Source organism: Triticum dicoccoides, chromosome 6B (assembly GCF_002162155.2).
Source record: "Triticum dicoccoides isolate Atlit2015 ecotype Zavitan chromosome 6B, WEW_v2.0, whole genome shotgun sequence".
Lineage (NCBI taxonomy): Eukaryota > Viridiplantae > Streptophyta > Magnoliopsida > Poales > Poaceae > Triticum > Triticum dicoccoides.
This window is the reverse complement of record NC_041391.1, coordinates 56,037,160-56,060,243: the sequence shown is the minus strand read 5'-3', so window position 1 is coordinate 56,060,243 and position 23,084 is coordinate 56,037,160.

Genomic DNA, 23,084 nt, shown 5'->3' with positions numbered 1-23,084 from the left:
CCTCCGACTCGTCCTCCTCCTCGGCGCTGGAGCCAATCACCTCCGTCGAGTCCTCCTCGTACTCCGGGTGCATCCCGAACCACTCCGGCGGTACCTCCTCGCCGCCTTCGGTCCGCTCGGGCACAAAGACACTGGTGTCCGTGTACTCGGCGATGGCCGCCGCGCGCTCGACAAGGGCGCCTTCTACGGCTTCCAGCTCGGCCTGGCCCTCTGACCGGAACATGGCCAGACGGTCCAGGTCCAGCCCTGGATACCACCCTTTGACGAACTCCAAGGCCCGGCGTGCTCCGGCACGAGCCGAGGAGCCCTTCCAAGCCTCAAAGCGACCGGCGGCGACCTCCAGCCAGTCGGCCGTCCGGCTGGCGGTGCGAAGAGTCGGCACTTCCGGCCACAGAGCGGCAACCACTTGGGCGCCGGCGCGTTGAAGACGGCGCAGCAGGCGATGAGCAGGACGAAGACGAACTCCGATGCTCAGAAGCTACTCGTCAATGGTTCGGGGGGCGTTGGCGGCAATCACTTCGCCCTTCGCTCCTCCCGAGCCGCCTCGATGGCCAGAGGAACGGCCTGCGAGTGGCCGGGAAAGAAGTCTGCCAAGACAGAAGGAAAGGCAGTCAGGAAACCCAAAATCAGCCCGACGCAGAGTCGAAAGATCAAAGAAGAGAAAAAGACTTACCATCGACAATGTCCTCGAGCTCGTGGTAGCCGGAGGTCAGCATCGCCTCCCGGTCGGTCCAGGCGGAGCGCTCGACCTCGAACTCGGCTATGAGGGCATCTTCCCGCGACTTGGCGTCTTCCTGCGCCTTCCGGAGCAGCTCTTTCTGCTCGGCCAGCTGCGTTGCCAGCAGGTCGCGCTCCTGGACAAGCTTGTCGCACTCCTCCTCCTTGGCGCGGCGAACGGTATTGGCCTCGCCCAGCTGCTCCTGGAGGGTGGCGTTGGCGCCTGAAGATCGAAGAAAAAAGACAAGAAGGTCGTCAGTAAGGTAGATCGCCGGGGAGATCCGGCCCGACTGCTCAGCAGTCGGCCCGAATCTCGGGGACTACAGCCCGCGGGCGCGCCAGCGCGCCCTCGCGGAGAAGAAAGAAGGAAGGTCGCCGGGGAGATCCGGCCCGACTGCTCAGCAGTCGGCCCGAATCTCGGGGACTACAGCCCGCGGGTGCGCCAGCGCGCCCCTGCGAAGAAGGAAGAATTGGCTCACCTCGGCTTTCCGTCAGATCGGCGATCCGCTTCCTCAGCTCTTCAACATTGCAGTTGAAGGCAGTGGCGCGGAGATTGTGGTATTCCTGCAAAACCGGCAAAGCAAAGTTAGTCTTCGGAGCTCACCAGAAGGAGTTCCGAGCCGCCTGCTCAGCAGCCGACCCCGAACTCGGGGACTACACCCAGAGGGTGCGCTGGCGCGCCCCCACAGAAGAAGACAGAAATCCAAAGGAGAAATGAAACGTACCCGGACGGAGGTCCGCAAGGCCAGATGCGCCCTGGTGCATAGTTGGAGGACGTCGCCCTCTTCGCGCAGCTTCGACTGGACGTCCAGAAGGGCCTGGTTCAGCGGGCCGGTGCCGCCTTCACGCAGCCAGCCGGTGGGCGCGGCACTTGAGGCCTCGGCGTCCAGGTTCGCTGAGCTTGCAGCGCCGGTTTCCCGAGCTCGCGGCACTGAGCTCGTCCTCTCAAGGCGGCGGTGCGTCGGCGCAGCGACCTGAAGAAGCAGTTGAGCGTCAGTGTCGTCCGAATTCGGAGGGTCCTGCGGGTCCGCCGGTTGTTTGCCATGCGGCCTCGAAGACGGAGGCGGCGGAGGCGGCTGTCAGGACCCCGACTCGATGTCACATCGATCTAGCTGGTAACACCTCATATCACTTTGCGGCCTCACGCACGGTATTCCCACGGGTGTCGTCTTACCTTTTCCCGGGACCGTTTGCGCCTTTTGGCTCACGTATATGATAGTGTCGCTAGCATCCATATGATAAAGAGCCCGGGCTGACATGACTAGTCGTAAACCCAAAGTGGCACAGACTTACAGGGACAGGCATCCATGACCCAGCTTCGAACGTGTCGGTCATCAGCAAGTGGGTCCGGGCTGTAGCACTGGGCTAGCAGGACTCCGGTAAACCGGGCTGTAGCGGGCTAACAGGACTCCGGTACTCAAAGCGTGACATTTCCCCGAAGGGACAGACACAGGAACGAAGAAGGACACATGCCGGCCAGCCTAAGTGTTCCAGAGCAGTAGCAAGCTACCATGGCTCAGTGGAAACACTAGGAGACATTTCCCGGTAAGAGAGGCTACTAAAGATAAACAACTAGATGGTCAGATCCCACACATACCAAGCATTTCAATAACATACACACAATATGCTCGATATGTGCCAATACAACGAAGCATCACAACATGACTCTATGACACAAGTACTTTATTTAAGGCTCAGTGAGCCATACATAACATACACACAAAGGTACGGGTCTCACGACCCAACATACAAGTCATACAATCATACAAGCCAGCAGCGGAAGTAACTTGTCTGAGTACAGACAACTAGTAAAATAAAAGAGGCTTGGAAAGCCTCTGGCTATACTATGTGGTCCTTCACAAGCTCAGGGTCACCACCTGGGTCTTTAGCCTACTCGTTGGTGTCAACGTCTACATAAAACCCATCAGAAGGGGTTGCAGCGTCTTCTGTAAAAATGTAGATTATAGCAACATGAGTACAAAGGTACTCAGCAAGACTTACATCAGATCCTACATACATGCATAGTATCAAGAAGGGTTGGTGGAGTTATTGCAGCAAGCCAGCTTTGACTCTTGGCTAGGCTATCCTACGATACTTCAACTTGAAATAGTTTTGCGCACACGAGTCCACTATTCACCACTTCAATACACTACCGAGGATCCACCTCCGTCCTCCTACGGAGGAGCCATCCTCGGCACTCACACTTATCTTGAGGCTTTTAGTAGTTTCCATTTACTTGTCTATGAACTGTATAGGCAACCAAGTAGTCCTTTACCGCGGACGCGGCTATTCGAATAGATCATGTTAACCCTGCAGGGGGTACTTCTTCATACACACTCTCACCACTTACCGTCGTTTACACGACATGTACTCGGCAACCTTCAAGCGGAAGCCCAACGTGGGTGTCGGCCACGACCTACCTAATCACCTAAGCCTCCAGTCCAGGTTTATCGCCTATTCAGGTTCCATCCGCAGGGAGTCCGGCCGAGGTTTCCCATACGGCCCCGAACGATGTGAACAGGGTTCCCGAGATACCTAACGGGTATTCGGTACACCCGGCCACGTACCTACCGCATCACAGCCCACCCCTACGGTCAGCGCTGTCCACGGCCTCCAGTAGGCTACAAACACCAGAAACTACTTGCAACTCCTGGACAGAGAGCTAGGGTGAATAAGAAGTCGAGCAGGGTCATATTTCAGGGCCCAATGCATGGTAGTAGCTGTATCTTAAATCACACATACAGATCTCAGTGCTTAAGGTCGGCTTCAATGAAACAACCCACCATGTACTCCTACATGGCCTCTCATCGATACCTTTACCAAATTGTGTTCACCACACCACTCTCATTACCGACATAATCATTTCACTCCAGCCCATCACCCAGATGAACCAGACCTGACACGACTCTAAGCATAGCAGGCATAGCAAGGTAGGAACAACACATACATATGGCTCAATCAACTCCTACACATGCTAGTGGGTTTCATCTAGTTACTGTGGCAATGACAGGTCATGCAGAGGAAATGGGTTCAACTACCGTAGCACACAGCAGTTTGAATCGCGTTGTCTTAATGCAGTAAAAGAGAGCAGGAGCAAGAACATGGGATTGTATCGATATGATCAAATGGTTGGTTGCTTGCCTGATGGTTCGTTGCACGGATACGGTTCTTCGTTAGGGTAATCACGGTACTCCTCGGGGACAGATCCTGTCGCAAAGGATAACGATACACAGGCATCACCAAACAATGTGCAACAATATGATGCATGCATGAAACATGGCAATATGAGTGTGTTGGGCTAATGCAACTAAAGCCAGGAGGGTTTGAACAAATTTGAATCAAAGATTCAAATTCCAAATTCAAATATGGCCTTTTAAAGTGCCTTTTCTTGTTCTGATTAAAACATCAATTTAACTTGTTTGATCATGCATGAAAATGGTACAGATGGATAGATTGGATTTTTCTGATCATTTTTCATATATAATTTGTCCAATTTGGAGTTACAGAATAAAAGTTATGAATTTTTGAAGTTTAAATAATATTCTGGAATTTCCTGATTTAATTTAAATCCAGAAATTCAATTACTGCGTCAGCCTGACGTCACAGTGACATCAGCAGGTCAACAGGGCTGGCTCGGGTCAAACCTGACGTGTGGGGTCCACACGTCAGTGACACAGGGGCTAATCCCGCGTTGACCCGGGCTGGTTAGCTTTGACTAAGCCCTGGGGCCCACTTGTCAGCGTCAGTAGGTGGGGGGGTTAGTGGCTAATTAGCTAGGCCACGTCAGCCCGCCGGAGTTCTGGCCGGCGGCGACCATCAGCGCGGCGGCGAGAGTGGTTTTGGTCGTTTCGGCCACCAAATGGAACGCGGAGATCACCGGAGTGAAGCTGAGGACAACCCGCAGCTCTTGGCGGAGCCCGTTGGGGTCGGGGTGGCCGGAGTCGACGGCGGCGAGCTCGGCTGCGGCCGCCGGGGTTCGGTGCGGTCGGGATCAGTGTTGCAGGGCGTTAGGGGGGGTGTTGGAGCGTGCTACGTGCTCCTAGTGAGGTGTGGAGCACGATGGCGTGCTCGGTTGGGCGCTACGGTGACCATGGCCACGACGGCGACATCGCCGGCGGCGTGAAGCTCTCGGCCGAGGTGGGGCTAGGGCCTAGGGGTCGGGAGAGAGCAGGGGAGAAGGGGGAAACGACTCGGGGGCTCACCGCGGTTGCAGTGGGCGTCGAAGCGGGCTCGGGGACGCGTCGGAGACGACGAATTTGACGGCGACGATGATCGGAGCCCGAAGAGGGGAACGGCGACGTAGCGGCGATGCAGGGCTTCCGGGGACCCGTGGAGCGGTGGGGAGGAAGAGGGAGTCGAGGCGGAGCTTCTGAACTAATCGGGGGAGCGAGGGGTGGTCGGAGACGGTGGCTATGGCGAACGGCGGCGACGGTGAGCTTCGGCCGTGAGAGAGAGAGAGAGCGAGGGAGAGCCGGGGGAGAGTGAATGGGGTGTCGGCGAGGTCGGGGCGACGACCAGAAGACGATCCACGCGGCGCAACGGCGACCAGGGCGATGCAGAGAGGCTGGGTGGTGCGTGGCGAGCTCGGGCGCGCCATGCTCACCTCCCTGCCTGCTCTGGCGAGGGGAAGCAGCTGGCTGGCACGGGCCAGCACAGTGCTGGGCCGGCTGGGCTGGGCCGCACAGGGAGGAGCCCAGGTAAGCTTCTCCCTTTATTTATTTTCTGTTTTCTGTTTTTATTTAATATATCTGCAACTTTGTTGAATTAAATAAAATACCTAGGCAACTCCAAAAATCACCAAACTACTCCTGGTCCATAGTTGGATTATTTCCAACATGAAACATTTTAGTTTGGAGATATTTGAGCATTTAAATATTTTATATTATTTTAAATGCCCAAATTCAAATAGCTATGATTTAATTCAAAAACCCTAGGATGGCCTAGGAAAATGTGCACCACTTTTGGCAGAGGTTCTGAACCAAGGCAAAAATGATGGGCATTTTAGAAGGGCATTTCAGGTTCATTGAAAATTTATTTTAGTAACCCTAGTTGGTTTCAGAGGGGACTGGGGGTTCTGTCATCCCCATTTCAAGTTTCTGATGAAAGAGTAAACATGATGCAACACTCTAATGCATGACTAGCTAGGGTGTGACAACTCACCCCCACTCAAAAGAATCTCGTCCCGAGATTTGGGTTCCTCCGAGAAGAAGGCGGGATATTCAAGTCGAAGACGATCCTCCCTTTCCCAAGTTGCTTCATCTTCAGAATGGTGCGACCATTGAACCTTGAGAAACTTGATGTTATGACGTCGCGTGGTACGTTCGGCTTGATCGAGGATACGAATGGGGTACTCTCGATATGTAAGATTATCTTGGAGATCAAGCGTTTCGTGGTCCACTTCACGGATAGGATCCGAGAAGCAGCGCCTGAGTTGAGAAACATGGAAGACATCGTGAACTCTGGAGAGGTGCGGAGGTAGTTCCAATTGGTAGGCAACTTCTCCTCATTTGGCAAGAATGCGAAAAGGTCCAATGTAACGAGGAGCCAATTTGCCTTTGATACCGAAACGTTGGGTTCCCTTCAGAGGGGTGACCCGAAGATAAGCCTTCTCGTCAACCTCGAAAGTCATAGCCTTATGTTTTCGGTCATATTGACTCTTTTGATGAGATTGGGCTGTTTTCAACTTTTCACGAACGATACGAACTTGTTCTTCTGCTTCCTGAATCATATCCGGGCCAAAGAATTGTCTTTCCCCGGTCTCTGACCAGTTAAGGGGTGTTCGACATCGTCGTCCATAGAGAACTTCAAAAGGGGCTTTACCCAAGCTAGATTGATAGCTGTTGTTGTAAGCGAATTCGGCAAATGGAAGGCACTTCTCCCAGTCCATTCCGAAAGAGATAACGGAGGCTCGAAGCATGTCTTCTAGAATCTGATTGACGCGTTCCACTTGACCACTTGACTGAGGGTGGAAAGCGGTGCTAAAGGAGAGACGGGTTCCCATAGCATTTTGGAAACTTTCCCAAAATCGAGAGGTGAAAAGACTTCCTCGATCCGAATTGATTTCCAAAGGAACACCATGGAGGGACACTATTCGGGAGATGTACAAGTCTGCCAGCTGACTAGCGGTTATACTCTCACGAACAGGTAGGAAATGAGCTACTTTGGAAAGACGATCGACCACGACGAAAATAGCATTATTCCCTCTCTTGGTCCTGGGAAAACCGGTAATGAAATCCATACCAATTTTATCCCATTTCCATTCAGAAATAGCTAAGGGTTGAAGGGTGCCAGCAGGCCGTTGGTGCTCTGCTTTTACACGACGACAAACGTCGCAATTAGCGATATACTGAGCAATTTCTCTCTTCATCCTAGTCCACCAGAACCTCTGGCGTAGATCCTGATACATCTTAGTACTACCGGGATGAATGGTGAGAGGAGATTCATGGGCTTCCTTAAGGATCAACTGCCGCAGATGCTGGTTCTTGGGAACCACTAGACGATTCTCAAAGTACACCACACCATGATCATTTGTGGAGAAACAACTAGCACCTCCGTTAGCAATGTTCTCTTTGATTTTAGATATTCCCTTATCTCGCTTTTGGGCAGCGATGATTTGATCCGTAAGAGTAGGTTTTGCCACCAAGGTGGAAAGAAAACCTTGAGGTACAATGTGAAGGTTAAGCTTCCGAAATTCCTCATGGAGAAGCGGTTGACTTTGTTGTAACATCAGATTGTTACAATAAGATTTACGACTTAGCGCATCAGCCATGACGTTGGCTTTCCCTGGGGTGTAGGTTATGCCTAAGTCGAAGTCTGTGATCAATTCAACCCAACGTCTTTGCCTGAGGTTCAGATCCGGTTGGGTGAAGATGTACTTCAGGCTCTGGTGATCAGTGAATATTTCGCAACGATTACCGAGGAGGTAATGTCGCCAGGTCTTAAGTGCATAGACTACGGCTGCAAGCTCTAGATCATGAGTAGGATAATTCTCCTCATGTGGGTGCAATTGCCGTGAAGCGTAAGCAATTACGTGTCGATCTTGCATGAGAATGCAACCTAGTCCTTGCCGCGAGGCGTCGCAGTAGATAACAAAGTCCTTGGAGAAGTCTGGCGGTACCAGTACGGGAGCAGAAGTCAGGCGTCTTTTCAGTTCCTGAAAACTGTGCTCACATTGTGGAGTCCATTCGAACTTCTTATCTTTCTTGAGGAGTTCGGTTAGAGGTTTAGCAACCTTGGAGAGGTTCTCGACAAAGCGACGGCAATAGCTCGCTAAGCCTAGAAAACTCCGAACTTGCTTGACCGATTCAGGTGGAGTCCAATTAAGGATGGCTTGAACTCGCTCAGGGTTAACAGCAATACCCTTACCAGATATTACATGACCCAGATAAGTCACTTCTGACAACCAGAATTCACATTTAGAAAATTTGGCATAAAGGCGATGCTCTCGAAGTTTCTTCAACACTAGCCTTAGATGTTCGGCATGTTCTTCCTCGTTCTTGGAGTAGATGAGTATATCATCGAGATAAACTACGACGAATTTATCCAAATACTCCATGAAGATTGAGTTCATTAACCGAGAAAAGGTGGCTGGAGCGTTGGTTAAACCGAAGGACATGACGGTGTACTCGTATTGGCCATAACGAGTAACAAAGGCCGTTTTAGGAATGTCCCCGTTTCTGATTTTGATTTGATGGTATCCCAACCTCAAATCCATCTTGGAGAAGACTGAGGATCCAGCGAGCTGATCATACAGGTCGTTGATCCTGGGAAGTGGATATTTGTTTTTGATTGTGACCAAATTGACAGGTCGGTAATCTACAACCATCCGGTCTGTACCATCCTTCTTCTTGACGAATAGGACGGGGCAAGCCCACGGAGATGAACTAGGGCGGATGAAACCCTTTTTCAAGGATTCATCGAGTTGTTTCTTAAGCTCGGCTAGTTCTAGGGGTGCCATCTTATAAGGTCTTCTAGCAATCGGAACAGTTCCTGGAATGAGGTCTATTACGAACTCAACATCCCTGTCAGGTGGGACACCTGGCAATTCCTCTGGAAAGACATCCGGAAAGTCACGGACTACTGGAACGTCCTCAAGGTCTGGCAAAGGGCTGGCGTTAAGAGAATATAATTGTCGCTTGGCTATTCGAGTCAAAACATTGACTATCTTCCCCGAAGGATGGGTGAGTTGAACAGTCCTAGAGAAGCAATCAATTTTGGCTTGATGAGCTGACATCCAGTCCATACCCAAAATGATATTAATATCTGAAGATTTAAGGGCTATCAAAGATGCAAGAAAAACAAGTCTGTCGACTTGGATTTCATTTCCATAACTTACCCTAGAGGTCTGCCATCTCGAACCAGGGGTAGAAATTTCCATAGTGGACGGCAGATCACAGAATGCAACGTTATGCAAACGAGCATAATTTTCAGATATAAAGGAATGAGAGGCTCCTGTATCGAAAAGAACAGATGCCGGGTGGCAATTAACAAGAAGCGTACCGAGAACGACGTTGGGATCCTCTTGAGCTTCTTCGGCAGAGACACAGTTGACATGGCCACGTGAAGCGGTGACCGGTTTGGCGTGGAATACTTTCCCTGTCGGCTTGCCACGGCCAACAGCTTTAGCAGATTGATTGGGGTTGGTCTGGGGGCACTCCCGCATATAGTGACCAGATTCCCCACACTTGAAACAAGTCACGGAACTGGTGCGTGGAGGAGCATTATTGGTTGGACCCCCATAGGGCTTGGCTGGAGCAGACTGTTGAGCGGGGCGAGGCGCCTGGAAAGATGGCCTCGGTGTGAACCTGGGTGGCAGGGCGGTGTTGGGTACCCACACGCGGCGCTTCTGAGGACCCGCACCGGATGAGGAACCCATATCACGGCCATGCTTGCGTGTTGCGTCATAGTCAGTCTGACCAGTTTCAGCACTGATGGCTTTGTTGACAAGTTTCGAAAAAGATGTGCACTCATGCAGACGGAGGTCGCGGCGAAGCTCAGGACTAAGGCCCTTACGGAACCTTGCTTGCTTCTTGGCGTCAGTAGAAACTTCCTCGGTTGCATATCGTGCAAGATTACCAAACTCCCTGCTATAGACATCCACAGAAAGTCGGCCTTGGGTGAAATTGCAAAATTCTTCACGCTTACGGTCCATGAGACCCTCCGGAATGTGATGTTCACGGAAAGCCTCACTGAATTCAGCCCAAGTTGTGACATGGCCCGCTGGGCGCATAGCTCCATAATTCTCCCACCATAGACTGGCGGGGCCTTCAAGATGATATGCAGCAAAGGTGACCTTGTCAGCCTCCGCTACCAGCGCGGAACGCAGTTTGTGAGAGATACTGCGAAGCCAGTCATCAGCGTCGAGAGGCTCGACGGAGTGGTGGAACGTGGGTGGATGCAATTTGATAAAATCACTGAGTGACACCACGTTAGCCCTCTGATGGTGTGCTGTATTCTGTTCAATACGCTCCAACAAACGGTTTGTCTCCCGCTTGTTTCTCTCAGCTTCCATCATCACCTCGGCTAGTGAAGGAGGATGAGGCAGATTTTCATTCCTGGCTTCACTGCCTTCGGCCTGCTCTTGGGAAGCAGGGTTAGCGCGCGTGTTGACCATCCTAGGTAACAAGACAATGATTTAGTCAGAATGATAAAATTCCGACATAGGATACATAATGTAAGGAATAACTCGGAATGCAAGATGATCATCCGTATGACATGGTAGATACAGAAACTGCTTCTTTATTCCATTGTCATACACACCATACAGGTTTAGTACAAGACCAAGCAAAGTACTAAAACGGTGAAAAGAGGATTACATCTCATCGGAGGCATCTCAAGCTCCTATACATTATTTCTCTACATCTCCGGAAAGAGTACAAACTAGGTCATATCCCACGAGTCACGCAGGACGATAGACGACACAGCTAGCGCGAACTAGTGATACTACTACTAACTCAGACCGATCCGTAGTAGTCCTCGTAGAAGTCACCTCCATAGCCTGGAAGTTCAACATGATCATCCGGAAACAGACGGTCTCGCGGAGCTTGTGGACCATAGGGGCTAGGATGAGGTCGTGGACCAACAAACGGTGGCCTGCGGGGACCGCGAGGTGGGGTGATGCCTCCTACATCACGCCAAACCATCACGTCCGGCAGAGCAGATCTCACAGGATAGAGATCGCGCATATCTGAGAATCCAGCTTGCACCGCCGGTGCGAACCGAGTCAAAGTGGCCCAGTGGTCAGCACGGGTATTGAAAAGCTCTAACCTTAAGGCCCGATTTTCACGGTCCTTATCCTCGAGCATCTCAGCAGTGGTGCGAGTCCGTGAATCCTCCTGAGTGGAGTCAGCATAGATAGCCTGGAGATACCCTTGTGCTCCCGGAAGTGATCCTGGCATATACCGGAAGTCAGAGTCCCGAAATAAACCAGATCTGACTCGCATAATGGTCATCATAGAGTAGGCGGCATCCTGCACAGCCATCTCGATAGTAACCCTGAGTCCATAGGAACAGTGAAGAGGCTCGGTGGATCCAGGATAAGATGGAAATATCCTGACAGTGCAGAGATACTGGCTTTGATTAAAGTCTCGGAATTGCTCTTCGACCGTGTACTCAGGATACCAGCGGTATCCAGCCTCAGTCATTACCCTGACCAACTTGGCAGTATGGCCGGGTACATCTAGGCATCGAGTCAGGCGAACCACTTGATTGAGGTCGCGAGTGGCCATCTGAAAGCATAATCATAATGCAAAGGCATTAGAATTTCTAGCAAAATTTCGGCAGCATAACAGCTGTAAATGCTTAAGAAGGATTTTGAGACATTTGACAAAGGATTTCGTACACACTCAACATCATCATATCAAGTTCTGAAACCATTCCAACAACATAATGTGGTAGTAGAACTGAACTAGGCTGGTAACCATCAAACTTATAAGGTACTACTGATTAGTAACACGTGATCCTGATAGAGAGAACAGATCCTAATTCCTTAACCCCCGGTGGAAGAATGGACTGACTCAGATCAGAAGGTCATAAGGTATAAGAAGTAAAAAGAGCCTTACGTTCCAACCCACAAACAATTCCCCTACATATAACTAAGAATTTCTAGACTCAACATCGACCAGTTTGGCTTGGAGAACCTACAGGCAGTCCGGCTCTGATGCCAACGCTGTCAGGACCCCGACTCGATGTCACATCGATCTAGCTGGTAACACCTCATATCACTTTGCGGCCTCACGCACGGTATTCCCACGGGTGTCGTCTTACCTTTTCCCGGGACCGTTTGCGCCTTTTGGCTCACGTATATGATAGTGTCGCTAGCATCCATATGATAAAGAGCCCGGGCTGACATGACTAGTCGTAAACCCAAAGTGGCACAGACTTACAGGGACAGGCATCCATGACCCAGCTTCGAACGTGTCGGTCATCAGCAAGTGGGTCCGGGCTGTAGCACTGGGCTAGCAGGACTCCGGTAAACCGGGCTGTAGCGGGCTAACAGGACTCCGGTACTCAAAGCGTGACATTTCCCCGAAGGGACAGACACAGGAATGAAGAAGGACACATGCCGGCCAGCCTAAGTGTTCCAGAGCAGTAGCAAGCTACCATGGCTCAGCGGTAACACTAGGAGACATTTCCCGGTAAGAGAGGCTACTAAAGATAAACAACTAGATGGTCAGATCCCACACATACCAAGCATTTCAATCATACACACAATATGCTCGATATGTGCAAATACAACGAAGCATCACAACATGACTCTATGACACAAGTACTTTATTTAAGGCTCAGGGAGCCATACATAACATACACAAAGGTACGGGTCTCACGACCCAACATACAAGTCATACAGTCATACAAGCCAGCAGCGGAAGTAACTTGTCTGAGTACAGACAACTAGTAAAATAAAAGAGGCTTGGAAAGCCTAGCTATACTACGTGGTCCTTCACAAGCTCAGGGTCACCACCTGGGTCTTTAGCCTACTCGTTGATGTCAACGTCTACATAGAACCCATCAGAAGGGGTTGCAGCGTCTTCTGTAAAAATGTAGAATATAGCAACATGAGTACAAAGGTACTCAGCAAGACTTACATCAGATCCTACATACATGCATAGTATCAAGAAGGGTTGGTGGAGTTATTGCAGCAAGCCAGCTTTGACTCTTGGCTAGGCTAACCTACGATACCCCAACTTGAAATGGTTTTGCGCACACGAGTCCACTATTCACCACTTCAATACACTACCGAGGATCCACCTCCGTCTTCCTACGGAAGAGCCATCCTCGGCACTCACACTTATCTTGAGGCTTTTAGTAGTTTCCATTTACTTGTCTATGAACTGTATAGGCAACCAAGTAGTCCTTTACCGCGGACGCGGCTATTCGAATAGATCATGTTAACCCTGCAGGGGTGTACTTCTTCATACATGTTTCCACCACTTAGCGTCTGCACACGACATGTTCTCGGCAGACTTCAAGCGAAAGCCGACGTGGGTGTAGACCACGACCTACCTAAACACTTAAGCCTCTAGTCCAGGTTTATCGCCTATTCAGGTTCCATCCGCAGGGAGTCCGGCCGAGGTTTCCCATACGGCCCCGAACGATGTGAACAGGGTTCCCGAGATACCTAACGGGTATTCGGTACACCCGGCCACGTACCTACCGCATCACAGCCCACCCCTACGGTCAGCGCTGTCCACGGCCTCCAGTAGGCTACAAACACCAGAAACTACTTGCAACTCCTGGACAGAGAGCTAGGGTGAATAAGAAGTCGAGCGGGGTCATATTTCAGGGCCCAATGCATGGTAGTAGCTGTATCTTAAATCACACATACAGATCTCAGTGCTTAAGGTCGGCTTCAATGAAACAACCCACCATGTACTCCTAGATGGCCTCTCATCGATACCTTTACCAAATCGTGTTCACCACACCACTCTCATTACCGACATAATCATTTCACTCCAGCCCATCACCCAGATGAACCAGACCTGACACGACTCTAAGCATAGCAGGCATAGCAAGGTAGGAACAACACATACATATGGCTCAATCAACTCCTACACATGCTAGTGGGTTTCATCTAGTTACTGTGGCAATGACAGGTCATGCAGAGGAAATGGGTTCAACTACCGTAGCACACAGCAGTTTGAATCGCGTTGTCTTAATGCAGTAAAAGAGAGCAGGAGCGAGAACATGGGATTGTATCGATATGATCAAATGGTTGGTTGCTTGCCTGATGGTTCGTTGCACGGATACGGTTCTTCGTTAGGGTAATCACGGTACTCCTCGGGGACAGATCCTGTCGCAAAGGATAACGATACACAGGCATCACCAAACAATGTGCAACAATATGATGCATGCATGAAACATGGCAATATGAGTGTGTTGGGCTAATGCAACTAAAGCCAGGAGGGTTTGAACAAATTTGAATCAAAGATTCAAATTCCAAATTCAAATATGGCCTTTTAAAGTGCCTTTTCTTGTTCTGATTAAAACATCAATTTAACTTGTTTGATCATGCATGAAAATGGTACAGATGGATAGATTGGATTTTTCTGATCATTTTTCATATATAATTTGTCCAATTTGGAGTTACAGAATAAAAGTTATGAATTTTTGAAGTTTAAATAATATTCTGGAATTTCCTGATTTAATTTAAATCCAGAAATTCAATTACTGCGTCAGCCTGACGTCACAGTGACATCAGCAGGTCAACAGGGCTGGCTCGGGTCAAACCTGACGTGTGGGGTCCACACGTCAGTGACACAGGGGCTAATCCCGCGTTGACCCGGGCTGGTTAGCTTTGACTAAGCCCTGGGGCCCACTTGTCAGCGTCAGTAGGTGGGGGGGTTAGTGGCTAATTAGCTAGGCCACGTCAGCCCGCCGGAGTTCTGGCCGGCGGCGACCATCAGCGCGGCGGCGAGAGTGGTTTTGGTCGTTTCGGCCACCAAATGGAACGCGGAGATCACCGGAGTGAAGCTGAGGACAACCCGCAGCTCTTGGCGGAGCCCGTTGGGGTCGGGGTGGCCGGAGTCGACGGCGGCGAGCTCGGCTGCGGCCGCCGGGGTTCGGTGCGGTCGGGATCAGTGTTGCAGGGCGTTAGGGGGGGTGTTGGAGCGTGCTACGTGCTCCTAGTGAGGTGTGGAGCACGATGGCGTGCTCGGTTGGGCGCTACGGCGACCGTGGCCACGACGGCGACATCGCCGGCGGCGTGAAGCTCTCGGCCGAGGTGGGGCTAGGGCCTAGGGGTCGGGAGAGAGCAGGGGAGAAGGGGGAAACGACTCGGGGGCTCACCGCGGTTGCAGTGGGCGTCGAAGCGGGCTCGGGGACGCGTCGGAGACGACGAATTTGACGGCGACGATGATCGGAGCCCGAAGAGGGGAACGGCGACGTAGCGGCGATGCAGGGCTTCCGGGGACCCGTGGAGCGGTGGGGAGGAAGAGGGAGTCGAGGCGGAGCTTCTGAACTAATCGGGGGAGCGAGGGGTGGTCGGAGACGGTGGCTATGGCGAACGGCGGCGACGGTGAGCTTCGGCCGTGAGAGAGAGAGAGCGAGGGAGAGCCGGGGGAGAGTGAATGGGGTGCCGGCGAGGTCGGGGCGACGACCAGAAGACGATCCACGCGGCGCAACGGCGACCAGGGCGATGCAGAGAGGCTGGGTGGTGCGTGGCGAGCTCGGGCGCGCCATGCTCACCTCCCTGCCTGCTCTGGCGAGGGGAAGCAGCTGGCTGGCACGGGCCAGCACAGTGCTGGGCCGGCTGGGCTGGGCCGCACAGGGAGGAGCCCAGGTAAGCTTCTCCCTTTATTTATTTTCTGTTTTCTGTTTTTATTTAATATATCTGCAACTTTGTTGAATTAAATAAAATACCTAGGCAACTCCAAAAATCACCAAACTACTCCTGGTCCATAGTTGGATTATTTCCAACATGAAACATTTTAGTTTGGAGATATTTGAGCATTTAAATATTTTATATTATTTTAAATGCCCAAATTCAAATAGCTATGATTTAATTCAAAAACCCTAGGATGGCCTAGGAAAATGTGCACCACTTTTGGCAGAGGTTCTGAACCAAGGCAAAAATGATGGGCATTTTAGAAGGGCATTTCAGGTTCATTGAAAATTTATTTTAGTAACCCTAGTTGGTTTCAGAGGGGACTGGGGGTTCTGTCATCCCCATTTCAAGTTTCTGATGAAAGAGTAAACATGATGCAACACTCTAATGCATGACTAGCTAGGGTGTGACAGCGGCGGAGGCGGCGCGTGAGTATCCGAGCCTGAGACGTCGCCGCCCTCTTCCATGAGAGGGTTCGCGGTGCCGACCTCCCTGGTCTGCCCCGAGAGCTCAGGAGCCGGCGGCGCCGACGACAACGGGGGGACAAGCATCACCGATCGGCGACGTGCAACCTCCTCAGCCTGCCGCTTCGCTGCGGCCGCAGTCTCGGCCTCCTCCAGGCGTCGCTGGGCGTTGGCGGCCGCCTTCTCGGCCTCCGCCTTCTCTAGGCGGTCGACCTCTTCCTCTTCGCGCTTCTCCCGTGCGTTTCGTTCCGTCGCCTCCCGAAGGTCGGCGGCGGGATCAATCCGCCAAGTATTCGCAAATGTCTCCACCGACCCCATGACGGAGGGGACGGCGGCTCTCTCAAGGGAGAGGGGAGCTCTGGAGAAGATCAGAGGGAAATCAGAAAAGACTCCAATAAAACCCAGCAAAGAAGCGACAGAGTAAGAATACTCACGAAGAAACTAGCAGCGGCCTTCTCACTTCCTTTCGGAAGCGGTTGGCCTTCGCGGCCGCCTCTTCCCGCTTGGTCGCAGCGGAGGCTCCCTTGAACTTCTTTGACTTGCCGCCGGGCGCACTCGGCCCGGCGTGACGCCTTTTTGCGCCGGCTTGGGTGGAGGGGCCGGCTCTGGGCTGGCGGCGCGGGACGACTTCCGCGTCGACGTCGTCCTCGGGCCAGTCGGCGAAGGTCGCCGACGGTTTGAGGCCGCCGTCTGCCCCCTCTTCGCCGCCTTTGGCGTCGGCCTCCAGCGCTGCCGCCCCCAAGTCGGGGTCGTCAACGTCGCTGGCCTCGCGATCTGGGACGTAGTCGCGAGGCTCTCTTGTGGCGCCGGCTGCGGGCGCTGTGAGGGGGTTCTGCTCGGAAGATACCGACGAGGATTGGAGCTCGAAGTCAGACGCAGAGAAGATCGAACTACAGACGGATGCAACTTACCATTGGAGGGGGGTTGTCGCGCGAGTACGGCTCCTTGCCGAACTGCCACTCCTCCGTGAACCCGCAGTGGGCGATGTGGTTCACCAAGTTCGCCACCTCCCCACGCGGCATGTCCTTGGTGCACAGCCGGCTCAGATCGTGGCGGCCGCTCATCTAGCAGATGAGGTGAGGCCGGCCCTGGAGCGGAAGAACTCGGTGCGCCACGAAGGCGGCCAGAAGATCGGAGGCAACGAGCCCCTCCGACTGCAGCATGACTCGGAGCCGCGCCACGGCGCCGTTTCCGGAGGTCGAGAGTGACTTGGACCGATGGGACCAACTGGCCAGCCGGCCAGTCAACGGCTCGGGGTCGAAAGGCGGCAGATTGACCCAGTCGCCGTCGGTGGAGACATTCTTCACGTAGAAGTAGGACTTCTGCCACATCTTCACCGACTTCACCAGCGGGATGGGCGGAAAAGGGTTGTCGGCCGTCGAGCGCCGCACCGCGATGTAGGTGCCGCACTGAGCCGGCTTGCCGGCGGCCTGAGTGCCGAGCTTCGAAGAGAAGAACTCCCCCTACAACTCGAGGGTGGGGAGAACGCCGATGTAGCCTTCGCACAGAGTGGCGAAGGCGGAGAGAAGCACCACCGCGTTGGGGGTGAGGTGGTGCGGCTGCAGCTTGTGGAACTCGAGGAACGAGCGAAAGAATCCGCTCACCGGAAGCCCCAGCCCGCGCATAAGATGCGAGCGAAAGATGACCCGCTCGCCCTCCTTCGGCGCGGGCCGGATCTCTCCTGCCGGCGTGGGACGGGCGTGCACCAGGTCCGTGCTGGGGAGGCGGCGGGTCCGGCAAAGGAACTCGATGTCCTCCGCCTCCACGTCCGAGCCATCCCACACGCCGGAGCCCGAGGTGGGGGGCGTGGCGGAAGAAGAACTCATCGCCGGCGAGGAAGAAGGCCTTGGCTCGCGGCGGAGGAAGAATGTCGTGGCTCGCGGCGAAGGAAGGAGAAGGGCGGGAGAGCGGGGGAGAGAGTGCGCGTGCAGTGCCGCCCCGCTCCTCCCCGCCTACTTATAGCCCTACGGGCTGAGAAGCCGAGGGGGCGGCGTGGGGATTAACTGCGCCCAAGGCCCCACGCCACCCACGATTAACCCCCACGAAGTTACTGCGCGCAGTAACGACGTGGGGATGCCAACCGTCCGCGGCCACAGCGGATCTGCTCGGGGGCTGAGGCGCGGTAATGGCGGGCCCCACCTGACGGCCCGTCCCGTCACGCACGTGGGTAGGCAGACTATCGCCTCCATGTGGCGCCACGCGATAGGACCGTCTCGATAATGGCAGGGAGGCGTGACCGATACGCCTCCCGTTTTCCCGCCACGACTTGCGGATGGCGGCCCCTCGCTAAACGAGTCTGACTTCGGCGAGGCGGCCCGAAGCAACAGCGGCCGAGTCTCAGAGTCGGCGCTAGGAAAGTTGAAACTGTTGAAGCCCTTCGAGGCGGCGCCCGCCGGGCTTCACCAGCTTCGGGGACTACTGTCGGAGTAATGGGCCACGGGTAGGCCGACCAGGGACCCAGGATCTTTTAAGACGATGGGGCGAGCCGCGCCCCTCTGACCGCATCCCAGCTGGCGACCTTCGGGGAGGCCGAGTCCCAGCTGGCGACCTTCGGAGAGCCCAGCTGGCGACCTTCGGAGAAGCCGAGTCCCGGACGGCGACTCTGGGGCAGGCCGACTCTGGGCTTGCGACCTTCAGGGGCCGACTGTGGGAGTCGGCCCGCGACCTTTCTCGAAGACCGATGCGGGGTACAGCCCCGACGTGGCCGTCCCCTCCGCCCCACGAGGGGTGGGCATGGCTACAGTAAGCCGTATCGCTGGAAGATCTCCGGTGAGGCGCGCCACTGTTGCCATGCCTCCCCTGACCTCAACCACAGTGTGCGAGGCACTGTGCCCATGACGGCTGCCTGTACAGCCCGAAGATCGCCGGGCCCCCTGTCAGTGGGAGAGAAGAAGACGGCCAGAGCGCTCGGAGTCGGCCCGGTGGGAGTCGGCCTTCCTGGAGTCGGCCGCCTCCTCGTCTGGGCCCCACGAGCCATAAACCAGATTGGACGGGGAGTGGCGACAGTGATCGCCCGACAGACGGCGGCACTGTTCCCACAACTCCATGACCAAGCCTGCGTCACCAGGAGTGTCGCACAGTGTTCTGCATGTCCGCGGGACCCACCAGTCGGCGGGCCCCAGAAGCCGGCAGAAGGGACAGCGGCATAAGAGGCAGACGGCTGGGGGCCACGCCCAGTCAGATTACACTTGTACCCCTGGGGGGTAGGCCTATATAAACCCCCCGGGGCACCCATGCAAGGGGGTTCGGCCTTCGATAGGTTTTAGACACATAGCAAGAAGGGGAAAGAGCTAGCCTTGCTCCCTCCTGCCTCCCGAAACAGCTCCAGGAGCACCTTTGTATTATCATCCCATAGTGATCATGCGGAGACCCCGCAGAGTAGCAGTAGGGGTGTTATCTCCCCGGAGAGCCCCGAAGCTGGGTAAGATCCGTCGGCGCGCATGCCTGCGCCTCATCCCGTTTCCAGGCACCGGCGACGTTCTACTCGCCCCCACCATGATAAGCCACCCGTTGGCATATGTCGCATCCAACCCCCGACACTCCCCTTTGGACAGAGGAGGATCAAGCTGCTCAAGAGGGGGCAAATGTCACGCCTGCAGATCAGCCTGCAGCGGACTAACCAGTGCAAGTGCAGCTACCCACTTGCAACGTCCAGGTCACCGTGGGGGCCCGCGGCCAAGTGTATGCGTGTGTGTTAAGCCAAGTTTTAGCGTGTGTGTGAAGCCAAGTGTTGGCCTACTTGTAACCGAATGACGGAACAGAGACGACATCGAAAAAGTGAATGAACTACTTTCCCCTCGTCTCGTCTCTCGCTCTCACATAACCCTCTGTTCTTCCTCATCATGACCCCCTTCTCCACTCTCCCCCAAATCCTCAAGATTGGGGCGTGACACCAAGGTCGAGCCAGAGCCTGGATGGGGATAGGAACCAGAAGGACACCAATGCTTGGATGATTTGCTCGTCCTTGGCCGCAAGCTGGTAAGAGAGATTGGTTTTCCACCCGTCCTTTGGTGGTGGGGATATAACCCCACGGTGTGACCCGCCCACGAGGGGCCGACTTACATTGTTGGTGATTCATAAATGGAAGGCTAAATAGTCCCAAGAAGATAAGATATGAAGACTGAAGGCAGCTTACAAGGCGGTCCTGTTGAAGACCCAAGACCCGGAGGTGGTGCTATAACCCTGAGATGTGAGCCGCCCGATGGCGACTTGCCTAGCAAGGCAAGGCAACTTAGAACCTGAGTTAGTCACATTGTGTGATCCGACTAGGACTCTTGCAAGACCAGGGCCTCGACCTATGTATATAAAGGCGACACCCTGCGGCGGCTTAACTCAAGTTAGAATGAATCGATAGCTAGGTTAAGCGATTCTGCTCCCTTGTAATCGACACTCAATCAATACAACACAAAGCAGGACGTAGGCTTTTACCTCGTTGGTGAGGGGCCGAACCTAAGAAAACTTGCGTCTCTCGTCCCGCTCAACCCCTTCAAGCTAATCATCATAGCCATGGCCTCACACTTAAGTCCTTTCACAAGGGCAGTTGCCGTGACAAAACCACGACAATTGGCGGCCATCGTGGGGCCAAGGCATGGTGGTTTCAAGTTCTTGAAGGGAACTTTCCCAGGGATCGAGGGATACGCCATTGGTAGGATGACCAAGAGTCGTCGTGGCAAGCTCTACATCGACGACGTTGGCTGGGGCCCCGAGGCCGACTCAATCGAGTACGGGTACCAGGTCCCCTTCGGCGGAATTCACGTATTCATCGGCAAGATCGGCGAGTCTGAGCATGAGCATGAGCCGGACACCTTCACCGACCTCTTAGAGTCGGCTTGTCGTGCACAACCCGCCCGGGTTCAACCCAGTCGAAAAAACGTCTTCGTCGGTTTCACGCAAGGCATGGAGCTTGCAGAAAATTCTGCATCTGGTGGGGAGACTCTCGTTTATTCAGATGGTGAGTCCTCAATCGGAGAAACGGAATCAATCTATCAGCTTCAAGATGGCGGGCTTGGGGGCTATTCCGATGGCAACAGTATTCCGGACCCCTATGCAGTGCCGCTATTTTTATGGCTGGTACACAGCCGGTTATAAACTCGTGAATAGCTGCGGCTATGACATCAGGATCGACTGTGGCTGCGACAGCTGGGGCTAGCGGCTCAGTTATACCACAGACTAAATTTCTGTCAGCTCTTTTGGGCTCTTAGAACACTTTTCTTGCGACAGAGCTAACTGTGGTGAATCAGGCAGAGCACAATGCAGATATTGGAAAGATTCAAGCGGAGATCGCTAAGGCCCAGGAGGATGTCAACGCAGAGAATGCTAGGATGGCAGAAGAACGCGCTTAGATCGTGGCTGAGTTAGAGCGAGTAAGGGCGGAGGCTTGGCGCTTAAATCTAGATCAGAATGCCTTTAACGCAGTTTTTTGTAGGAGACACCAGACTCGTCTGCCTCTGCATTATGAGCTTATGAATCTGTTTAACACCCCTGGAGCAGGTCCAAGCACTCCGGGCCCTCGGGTAAATCCTCAATTCAACCCAGGTGGGCCTGGAAGTGGGGCAGAGGCTCAGCCTCGACAGCCTAAGCCGGCACGGAGGGATGAGCGGATGCCTAACCCGCCCCAAATCAAACGCCGCCTGAACGTTTCTTGACACCACCATCGGGGCATTTTTCTAACCCAGTGGATAACATGATAGCAGCGGCAACACGGTTGGCGTCTATTCCAATCAAGGGCGAGTCGCCGGTTGCGGTGGAGACCCAAAACGCAGTGGAGCTTCTTCAAACGGCTGTAGCACAGCAGGCGGCTTATTCATACAGTCGTGAGTGTGTTCATTCGACCCCTCGCCCAAGTCAAAGTTACAGCAGGCGGTTTCTAGGAGCAAACGGTGTCGTAACCTGCCCCGTGACGATATCCAACCCCTCTTTCATGGTCTTGGATGCAGAAAATTTGACCCGAGTTTGTTGCTGCATGCCCTTAGTTTGTTGGATGAATCTTCTCATCTGCCTTTCTCTGATTTGATTTTCTTCTCGGCCTACTTCTTCTTGGTTCTTCTCAAGCAGATTTGGCAAAAGCCGCCTAGCCGCCGGACAGGCGTGGCACAAGCTAGGCTAGCTTTATTTTTCTTTCTCATGAAGAACACAATGCCAACACTAGATGGGCTGCATTGGCTCTGTAAGCCCACACCAAACGGCCATGGACACTTGATACGCCCCACAAAGCCCAAATGCCCTAGGTTTAAGCCCCTATAAATTGGGTGTACCGCCCATCAAGTGAGAAACGAGAATAGTGCGAACCCGCCGCCGCCACCGTTCCCAGCCCCCGCCGACCAACACCAGCAAGTATGCCTCCCACTCCACACCTCCTACCCCCGCCCCATCTCACACCAACTACCCAGCGATCGCTGATTGCTACCCTTTTTTATCCGCATGGATCACCGACTATCCGCTGCCGTCTACGAGAGGAGGGCGATGGCCGACACCAACCGTTGCAAGTGAGTGGCCTCTCTTTCCTCCCCCAATGCCCCCAGATCCCAGCGTTCCTCTTCTTCTGCTATATTCGGGGCCTGTGCTACTTTTCGTTCCCTTGCGCAGCTAGATTTTAGTTTTGTTGCCCATTTGATTTGGTTTCTCATGCTTGCTCTTGCTCTGGACCGCAGCTTGAAGGAGGTCGCCTTCGTCAAGGTGAATCACGACAAGTCACAGAGGGGCAGCGTGGTAGGGGACAAGGAAGGTGCGCTTCGATTCCCGGTCTACGACATGCCTCACAGTCAGAGACGCTGCTTGTTCGTCAGATCCCAGTCCTGGCCTTTTTTATGGGTTGTGTTTGATTCCTGATGCGCCTGTTTTTGTTGGAATGTGCAAACGTCCTGTTCGATCCCGAGGCGGCCTCAGCCCTCCCCGCCGACCACAAGAAAGACCTGGCCGCCCAGAACATCAGCGGCGGTGTTTGGTTCCTCCATTTACATCAAGTGACCCAGATAACCACTGCTCGGTTAAAAGTTGAATATAATTTATACTAAACCTTTGTACTTATGATTACATTTTTAATGCGTATAATTTTCTTAGTTGACATAATTATACATGCA